The sequence below is a fragment of the Vipera berus genome (assembly GCF_964194415.1).
Source record: "Vipera berus genome assembly, chromosome: 4".
Taxonomy (NCBI): Eukaryota; Metazoa; Chordata; class Lepidosauria; order Squamata; family Viperidae; genus Vipera; species Vipera berus.
Window position 1 is genome coordinate 20,353,251 of NC_138206.1, and position 10,627 is coordinate 20,363,877.

The 10,627-nt window shown below is 38.4% G+C and overlaps 1 long non-coding RNA gene across 2 annotated transcripts; it reads left to right on the forward strand.

Moving 5' to 3' along the window:
* Positions 1–7: 7 nt before the first annotated feature.
* LOC308667466 lies at positions 8–9,751 on the forward strand. Of its 2 annotated transcripts, XR_014026286.1 has the most exons (3): positions 8–282; positions 2,088–2,256; positions 8,277–9,751. It is a non-coding gene; the product is annotated as an uncharacterized lncRNA (long non-coding RNA). The 2 variants fall into 2 exon arrangements; XR_014026287.1 differs by lacking the exon at positions 8–282 and having other exon boundaries at positions 1,376–2,256.
* Positions 9,752–10,627: the final 876 nt, after the last annotated feature.

Below are 10,627 nucleotides of genomic sequence, written 5' to 3' on the forward strand. Positions count from 1 at the left end.
AGAGGAGGACCATCACTCATTAACTTTTTTTGTGAATGTGCTTTTTTTCAATTGTGAAGTTTTTGCAAAATAGATTTGAGAACACTATTGTGTCTTCTACCACAGCTTAGTACATCTGGCTTTAATAGAAAAGTCGAAGCTGCATTCCTGGACTTTTGGCCATGCTTTATGTTTCTTTTATCAACTTTAGGTTTAAAGTGGAAGTAAAATTCAATAATAGATTCAAGAGTCCATAGGACAGCTTAGAACGTTTTCCAATACTGATAATTTTACTTACATGAGGTGGGAGACAGAAATAATTAACATTTCATTTCTAATGCCTGCTTGTTCTGTGTATTGTGACAATAATTTAGAACCTGAAGAGTTATTCTATCAATTTTTTTAGATTCTGGCTGTTGTCAAAGACCGTTGCATCTAATTCTGGGAACAGTGGGAAACCATATCTGGATAGACTGTCCTTTGGACAAATGCTGTTCAAATAAACAGAAAAACATTTGTTTTAAAATCTAATGTTTGAGAAAAGAATACTGTTTCTGATAAGAAAAGTATATTCTACCAGCCAAATCTGCACCACACTGTATACATCTTTTTTGGTGGATTCTCATGTTTTTTAATTAATGATGCTTCCTGTTTTGACGATTGTCTTTTGATTTAGTTTGTAATAGGGGCATAATTTGAAGGATCACAGATTCATTTTGGAAAAACACAAGTATTAGCTTGAACAGGTTTAAATGCTAAAATGTGTATCAGCTGTCAAATCTGGCTAACAGCAAGTTCAGGACATTACTCTTGGTCAATTTTGCAAGGCTTATATAATTTCTTTTATTAGAAAGATTTAAGGATTATCTTCTGGTGTATACTGAAAACAGTCAACAGAAGTTAATATATGAACAAAATACGATTAAAGTTAAGTACTAAAATCATCTAATGAAAGATTAATGAGATTTGCTAAATGTGTCTCCAAAGGAAATGCTTACTGGAAACAGCACAGGAAATGGTCCTCTTTTGTATGACAGAAAAATTAGTCTTTGACAATGGGGTTAAATTCAAAAGGGCCTCTTCTGTAGACCATAATGAATTTGATCTTTCTGTGGCCTCGTTAGGTTAACAACAACACTTGGTTAAATACAGTTGATTAATTGGTTGTGCAAACATAGTCATTAACAATGAATCCATTCTCTGAGTACCTTTCTACTTGGCACTCTGAAGAGCATTCCACAAACTGCAATATTTTGTTGCAGTTTTCACTACTTACATCCAAGGGAAAAACTTGCTTTAGAAGGGAAGTTTCTTTTTTTTAAACAAGGACGCAATGGCTCAGTGGGTTAGGACGCTGAGCTTGTCGATCAGATGGTCAGCAGTTTGGCAGGTCAAATCCCGAGTGCCGCATAACAGAGTGAGTTACTCGTCCCAGCTTCTGCCAACCTAGCAGTTCGAAAGCACGTAAAAATGCAAGTAGAAAAATAGGGACCACTACGGTGGGAAGGTAACAGTGTTCCGTGCGCCTTTGGTGTCTAGTCATGCCGGCCACATGACCATGGAGTCGTCCTCGGACAAGCGCTGGCTCTTCGGCTTTGAAACGGAGATGAGCACTGGCCCCTAGAGTCGGAAACAACTAGCACACATGTGCGGGGGAACCTTTACCTTTACCTTCTTTTTTAAAAGAAGAATGAAATATCTTGTTTGTAAAGCAAGATTTTTTTTTCATCTCAGGAATTTCAGATCTTGAAGATTATCATGTGCTGGGAAAGAGAAAAAGTTACTTTCTGTTCTCAGAAATTTTCATTTTGTGTCTGGCTGACTTATCTCTTAGAGAGGGAAAGCTCATCTAGGAATTTCTGTTTGAAAGGATTGCATGAAACTAACCATCTTGGTGTTCTCTTGAAACCTGTGATGTTGATAAGGAAATTTCATCAGATCAAATTGGGTTGTTTACCAAGAATGACAAGATTATTAATAAAAGTATATAACTTCTAGAACAATTGTTTAGTGATAACTTCGTGCTATTTTAGCACAGTTTTCCAAAACACAGAAATCTAAACTTTCATTTAAAAATGCTTTTAACTACAATTCTTACTGTCTTGCAGGGAATGAATAACAGCTAAAATATCTACAGTATATTAGAATGGGGGAAATTGTTAGTACTGAGATACTCTTGTCAATTTTCCTTTCTTCTGCCTTTTTTTTCTTGGCAAATTGGGCATAAATCCTCCAAAAGGGAGTAGATTTTTTCTTTCCAGCTGCCTTCAGTTCCAGGTGAGTACAGTTCTCTGATGTTTAAAAAATTTCTCAAAAATCCCAGTCTGTTCCTGCAAGATACATTAACCTGTATCACCAATAATATTTCTTTTTATATGTACAGTACGATAAAATGGAAAAAGTTACAACATAAATCCCTTCTGTATAACATATATATGAAGCCGCTGGGTGAGATCATCCGTGGCTTTGGGGTGAGGTATCACCAATATGATGATACCCAGTTGTTTATCTCCACCCTGAGCCAACCCAGTGATGCCCTTGACGTGATGTCCCGGTGCCTGGAGGTGGTGCAGGTCTGGATGGGAAGGAACAGGCTCAGGCTGAACCGCTCCAAGACCGAGTGGCTGTGGATACCGGCATCTTGCATTGTCCAACATGTTCCATCTCTTTTGATGGGGGGAGAGCTATTGCCCCCTCAGAAAGGGCCCGCAACTTGGGTGTCCTCCTGGATTCACAGCTTAACCTGGAAGATCATCTATTCGCCATGACCAGGGGGGCCTTTGCACAGGTTCGCCTGGTGCACCAGTTGCACCCCTTTTTGGACCGAGATGCCCTATGCACGGTCACCCACACCGTTGTCACTTCTTGCCTGGATTACTGCAATGCTCTCTATATGGGGCTGCCCTTGAAGTGCACCCGGAGGCTTCAGCTGGTGCAAAATGCGGCCGCGCGGGTGCTTATGGGAGTAACTCGATACTCCCATGTTACACACCTCCTGCGTGAGCTGCATTGGCTTCCGGTTGCCCGAGTGCGATTCAAGGTGCTGGTAATTACCTTTAAAGCCCTACATGGCTTAGGCCCGGGGTAATTGCGAGACCACCTGCTGCCAATGTCAACCTCCCATCGCCCAGTTTGCTCCCACAGAGTCGGCCTCCTCAGGGTTCCGTCGGCCAGGCAATGCCAGCTGACGACCCCCAGGGGGAGAGCCTTCTCTGTGGGCGTGCTGACCCTCTGGAATGAACTGCCTCCGGAGCTGTGGACCTTTGATCCTTCCGCCGTGATCTGAAGACATGGTTGTTCCAACAAGCGGGCCTGGACTGACCATGCTTTTTAATTTGGTTTTTATTGTGTTAAATTGTCCCGTATTTCTTATATTTTTTGTATTTTATGTCTCTTAATTTTTATTGTTGTGAGCCGCCCTGAGTCCTTAGGGAGAAGGGCGGCATATAAATTTAATAAATCCAAATCCAAATCCAATCCCTTCTGGCCTATCTCTTTTTGCAAGAGTTCCCTAGGAAATAGTAGCTATGATTCCTGGTCTGTCTAGTTGAAAAGGTCTTAATCCTCTTACCCAGAACATATCCCTTCAGCCCAACTCTAGGAAAACAAAAAGGGAGATACTTTGAATCTTTCTGCCTAAAATCCCAAACACAGAAACTGTTGGGCCTGCTGTCCTCAAACTCAAAATTATAGAACTCTGCAGTCTTGAGGAAGTTTTAATGAAAAATTCCCTTCTAAAATTAATAAAGCCAGATTTCTAGATAAAAACAAAGGGTATATTGGGAGATTTCCTGCACTGGGTCATGGAAATGATTTCTGCAGCTTTTTATACTTTCACTAGTGCAGGGGTCTTTAACCTGAGGGTTTGTGGATAATTTTCAGGGTCTCCGTGAACTTGGATAGTATATAAAATTACAACTTTATTTTCACTAACTTTTAACTGAAATTTAGCTTTAATCTATATTTTTATTCAATAATAATGTAGGCAGCAAAGTAATTTATGGCCTCCAGCCTGCAAAAATAGGATTTACTTTGGCCACTTAATGAGAAGGAAGGACTCACTGGAGAAGAGCCTAATGCTGGGAAAGGTTGAGGGCAAGAGAAGGGGACGACAGAGAATGAGGTGGCTGGATGGAGTCACTGAAGCAATAGGCGTGAGCTTAAATGGATTCCAGAAGATGGTAGAGGACAGGAAGGCCTGGAGGAATGTTGTCCATAGGGTTGCGATGGGTCGGACACGACTTTGCAGCTAACAACAACAAAAAATTATATCCTTAAAAAGTGAGAACAGAATACATTTTATTGTTTGCAGTACCCTTTTCTCCAAAACCATGTAAGTGATAATGGTCAATACAATTTTTTAGTTCAAATATTACATGCCAGTAATATTTTGATTATTGTATTTGAGCATAATCAGTTTCTTTTGTTACACAATTTATGCATTTTGTGCATTTAAATATTTTTTTCTGAGAAGATGTGCATGGGTTTCCTTAGATTGTGAAAGGGGACCAGTCTCCCCCAAAGGTAAGAACCCATGCTTTGAAGTCTTTTTTTTCTAAATAAGTAAACTACTCCTGGAAAAGTTCTCCCAGAGAGACAAAATCAAGTTAGAGTCACAATATGCTACTAATCCTTATGGAAGAGTGAGCTACTATACCTCTTGAGATAAATTTATCTAAAGATAGCCCATTAGTTGACCCAGATTTCTGGTGCCAGTTGTGAAGATGAGATGAATAAAAAGTGAGATATTTCAATCTTTCATTCCTAAAGATCTTTTGATTCTTTTTTCACCTTAACACCATCTTTTGTCTTCAGTGTAGTTTGGTGTTTCTCAGCCTCAGCAACTTTTAAGAACTGAAGCCAAAATTCTGAGAGTTGAAGTCCACACATCTTGGGTTTCCAAGTTTGAAAAATACTGCTTGATAGTTTTTATTGCCACCACTTAATCTGTTTTGGGGGTACCTTTATCTGACATCTCTCCCCCCCCCCCGCCTTAAACCTGTTGCAAGAAATCTCCACAGCCTAAGACCTGACTTGTAATCAAAAAATGAAAAAAAAATGCTAAAACAGAAATGTTACAAGTGCTTCTTGACCTTTGTAGCTTAAAGGCATACATCTAAGGAAATTAGCTTCCCTGTCCCTCTTTCCTTTGGGGAGTTAGATCAATAATACAGGATATAAAATATATTCTATTATACATATACATACGTGTGTGTGTGTGTGTGTGTGTGTGTTATCATTTTAACTTTGGACAGTCACATGCAAAAATAAGATTTTGAAATACAGGTAGCTATCAACTTATGACCACAATTGAGCCCAACATTTTTGTTGCTAAGTGAAATATTTATTTCATGAATTTGCTCCATTTTATGACTTTTCTTGCCCCAGTTGTTAAGTGAATCATTACAGTTAAGTTAGTGTCATGGTTTTAAGTGCATCTGTTTTCCCCATTGACTTTGCTTGTCAGAAAGTTGCAAAAGGTGATCACATGACCCTGGGACGCTGCAATGGTTGTGTGAAAATTGTCATGGTCACTTTTTTCAGTGCCATTGAAATGTTGAATGGTCACTAAATGAACTGTTGTAAGTTGAGGACTACTTTTAAGAAACATAATGCTCATAAAATTGCAGCCAGCATCCTAAAGGAATCTTCCATAAAAATCTGCTGGATAGAAATATATCCTTGGAGCATATCTAAGGTAGTGGTGGGGAATCCACTGTATAAAGAGCCCAAAGTATAACCAACTTAAATGTGCAAATACAATGATCTTTGATCACAATTGTTACAAAGAGAAATAGAAGATCACTATATAAGCAGCACAAAAAATAAAGAATAACCACGGTATAATCTTGTGTAGACATTTACAACTTTTTCTATCCAAGCAACAGTTCTTTTGAATCTGAAATTCCTTCCTGATTCAGTTTTACTGGCACTTGCTTTTTAGTTTTGAAGTTCAAAGCTTAAGTTTGAGACTGAGAGTGATCATTTCCACCTTGTCATCCTTACGGCAGTGTCCTTACAGTACTTCCTTTTCTCACCTGAACAGGGAGCAATTTATTTATTTATTACAATTATTTGTAAGCCACTACTCAAAGAACTCTAGGCAGCTTACAACTAGTTTTCATTTATAACAGTGAAAATCAGAAAAATATTTACATAGTTAACTGCTTCATCTAGACTCTAGGATCTTCATCCATATAACATTATTTAAAAAATTATAAATAAAAGCAGGGAGATTTAAACAAATTAGATACTAATAGGTGGAGACATTTAGGTAGTGTGATGAACTATACATTAGGGAATTGCAGATCAATTGAAGTCACAACAAAATATACTGGGATTGAATCAGATTTCCCAACTAGGGAGTTTAGTTTGAGACCCTGTCTGGAAAAATAATGTTTAAAACAAATACCTCAGAAAAGACATTGTTAAACGTTGGTGAGCTTCAGATGGCTGTCCTATCTGTAAATACTGCCTCTAAAATAATGGAATTTTTACCTTGGCACAAGGAACCCCTACACTGAGGTTTTCCTGCAAACTTTTTCCTCTAGAGCAGAGGTATTTCTATTTCTTTGCCTCTTTCCTCACTACCAACCAACTAGATAGCTATTATCTTCATCCCCACAAAACTCCAAGGAGTCAACCACTTTCAGGTTCTCCCAGGTAAGAAAAAAAAACATAGAAATCCTCACTGGGGACCAGTTGTTTCTATGATGGCAAATGGAAAGAGAATAAGGTGAGTGACAGATCAATAGATTCACAGGCTATCAACTTCATGAGGGTGCAATCCTGCTTTACGAAGATCCTACATCACCTCATTCATAGGTACAATTAGGATGCCAACCTAAAGATTTTCTGGACTCATGGGACATGCAGGGCTCCTATGCTTTGCAAACCTTCCATCTAAGAAAAAAAAATGTCATGAATCAATTTTTAATTAATACTGACTTAAAAATTCAGCTCACGTTTTATTACAAAGAATCTGAAAGTAGGTACAATGGAAGAACAACTGTTGTGTGACCCTAGGGGCATCTCTTTTTTCTTGCAGCATATGGCCTGGCTCATTTGCATATCCAGTTAATATTCAAAACGCTCTCTGTTGTCATTTTCTGTGATGTTCCTGCTTGTTCACTAGCTCTTGTTCATGGCTCTTTGTGAATGATTGACAAAAGATTGATAGGATGGGGGCTAGACTTGCTTGGAACAGTTGCCAAATTTGATTTAAGAGATCGAGGTGGAGGCGGAAAATAATCTAATCAATAGACAATAGCTAAATATACAACATAATTCACATTCTCTTTTATCATCATGCTGACAAAAAGTTGACATCTCAAGGTTGTATTTAATTCCAGTTCCACTAATCATGCATCATAGCTGATGACTTCTTCTTCATGGTTCAAACTCTGCCCAAGGGCTTGGGAAGTTAGTGTCTAATTATATATGAGGTGCCCAACTGTGCTCCTGTTTATAGCTGGGCAATCATGAGTTATGCCAAATTTAAACAATCCAATTTCTCCGTAAATCCTTGCAGTATTGTATCTAGTGCCCCACCTGTGATTGACACTGTGAACTATTTCCAAACTGAAATCCTTGCTGCTCTCTGAGCTTGGTTGTCTGCTTACAGTTGCTTCATTACCAGGCCTTCACTAAGGATACTGAAGGTACACTGAAGATGTTAATCACTCTAGTAACAAAATGTATGCAAGCAAACAACCAAGCTCAGCACCAAGAACTCCACAATTCAACCCTGAACTACATATATTCTCTTCTAATAGTACTTCCAAAGTTTTGCTCCTCAGCCATAGATAGAATCTTATCAGACTAAAGCAAACTTATCACCGCCAATAAAGCATACTGTATATTCTGGGAACTATTAGGAAGGAGCTGTCTTCAGCCTTTTTGTCTCACACAAACTCTCTGAACTGAATTATCTCTTGCTGTTTTGGAATGCACTCCTTTCCTCCTGGGAATCTAGACTACATTTCATCACATCAGTCTTGGAGTGGTTGTATTTTTCTGTTCCACTTCCAAAGTATTTTTCCAATTGCCCTTTTGATTCACATTCCAATGCTTCTAATTCAGCTTCTGCTAAGAGTTGTTGAACTCATAGTTTATCAGTCCACTCTTCAAAAATGGATGAATCTGGGGGGGGGGGGGTTCCATTCCAAATTTAGTACATCCATTTTTTCAAATCCCCTTGCTGAGAGGTTGGATTCAAAGAAGGATTATTCAAAACAGGATTGTTTCATCTTGTTTTGAACACTAGACTAAGATTTCCATTTTTGTTTGTCTTTCAGATGCTTTGCAGTTCCTTGCCCTAATTGATTAGCAGAGGAAATCATGTCCTGTAGCCCATTTATGACCTGATGTCCGACAGCCATTGCATCACATGCAGTCCTGGTTGACCAGTGAAAAACAATCACATTTGCAAGATTCTGTTACTATAGCCAGTATTAATAAGTTTGAGTCTTCTTGGTTTGGTCTACATAGTGTGACTGATTCCAGAATAGCTCTCAACATCAATGGGACACCAAAACCTCTCACAAAGCTAGATGGCATCCCATCGCAAGTGAATTTGATGACAATGATGACCATCATCATCTTCATGATCATCATCTTCCTACACTTCAGAGAAACGTACAGAAAAAAAAACACTCCAAGACTGGTTTGAATGTGATTAATTAATTAATAGTGGGTGAAATTATCCATTTCTGATCTCCAGAAAGAGTTGCCTACTTATTCTTGATTTAGAGGTTAAATTAAAATGGCAAGGATGAGCTAAAGTCACATGTGCTGTTGAGAAATTACTTCTGAGTTTCAAATTGCTTTCCTCCTCAAATGTTTTGACCCCCTGCTGCTACATCCTAATGAAGAAAATATTTCCATATTAGAATATTATTTTAAATCTATGTTTTAAAATATGTAATTAATAGCGGAGGCATTTTCAAAGATTTTGTCCACATACTTGTTTGGGAAGAAATTTTGTTCATTTTGGTTGTGTGATTCCCCCCCCCCCATTTATTAAACAGAAAAATAAAATTGCATTTGAAACCAAAATTAAACTTTAAAAAAGAGATGTGCTATATGCAGCTGTAAACATCTGCTATGACCAAAAACATTTACCAGTTTATTTAGCGCCCCCCCTTTATTTTATAATGTAACACAATTTCATACTATTTTACATTCCTTCATCTGACACACTTGGCAACTAGCAGTTTGGAACAATAGAACTTTGTGACAGTACAACACAAGGCAAGATCTACAAGCAGTCTCATTTCAACTCCAACTGGGTTGGAATAATTTCATTCTAAGTAGGGATTTCTAATGCTTAGGAGATAATTGTTTTCCCTTTCAGCTAGAATTTCTGTTTTCCCGCTATGCAATCACTATGTATCGAAACCATGCATAAAACCAGAAGGCTGACAAGTTATGATAACTCCTAAAAACTCAGTATCAAGACTTACTGAATCTATGCTAAGATAATATATGTATTTTATTATCCAAAGATTAATAACTGTAAATTAATATTGACAATGTAGTGACATTGCAAGAAGAAAGTGAAAAAAGGAAAAAGAAAATGGACCAGAGATAAGCAGGTAGAGTAGAACCATTGAAACAACGAAATACTGTAGGAAATTTGAATGACATTTCAGAAGGCCATTTGCATGGCATGTCTTCTCGTTGCTATACTATAGTTTGTTACTTATCATGTTTTATTCAATGAATCCATTTTTTTATGTTCACACAACTCACTAAACTATAAATAATTACATTGGCTGTGTTTGGATAACGTACTTGATTCCTGTGTCATACAAGTATATTCCAAAGCATTTTGACATCACTTCTTTAATTAGTGGTATGGGGAGTTAGCATATAAACAAGTAAAATTAATGGGGTGGGGATGGGGGTTAAGAGGAGCTGATTACTCATTGTACCCTGATCAGAAACAAAGAGCTACCATGTTTCCCCAAAAGTAAGACCTACCCCCAAAATAAGCCCTAGGTTGATTTTTTGGGGGGTGGGCCTAATATAAGCCCTACACCAAAAATAGTTTTGGGGTGAGGCACATGCCTGAAAATCAAGCCAGGGCGAGCTTGGTTCTCTGCTGCAGAGGCCTTCCAGAAAGGCCTCTGACTGTGAAATGCAGGCCAGAGCTCCATTCTCAGCTGCAGAATGAGTAGGCCAACTGGGCAGGGCTGTCGGTGCCACTGCCACATGGTAAGTGGAAAAGATATCCCCTGAAAATAAGACCTGGTGCCTCTTTTGGAGGCCAAAAAAATAAAATAAAATAATGACCAGGTCTTATTTCCGGGAAAACACAATATGCAGACAGGCAAGAGCGGATTGATGGGGATTAAGTCTCTTGCCCAGCTGCAGAAACATAGATGAAGATGTATGGAGTCACTCCAACTCTTATGTTCTTTTTATGCCCTCTACCTTTGGGCACCTGGGGTGTGGAAGTGACATCCTAAGTAGAATTGAGTTTACATTGACAGCAGCTAGGTCACCACAACTATTTTTTTTGCTCCAGGGCAAAACAAAAGAAGTGACACTTTCCCAGCTTCCTTTCTGGTGTTTGCAGTGATGAGGTAAAATGCCTTCTGTTTTTCTATTCCTTAAAGCAAGTCAGGGATGATGCGATCAGTTA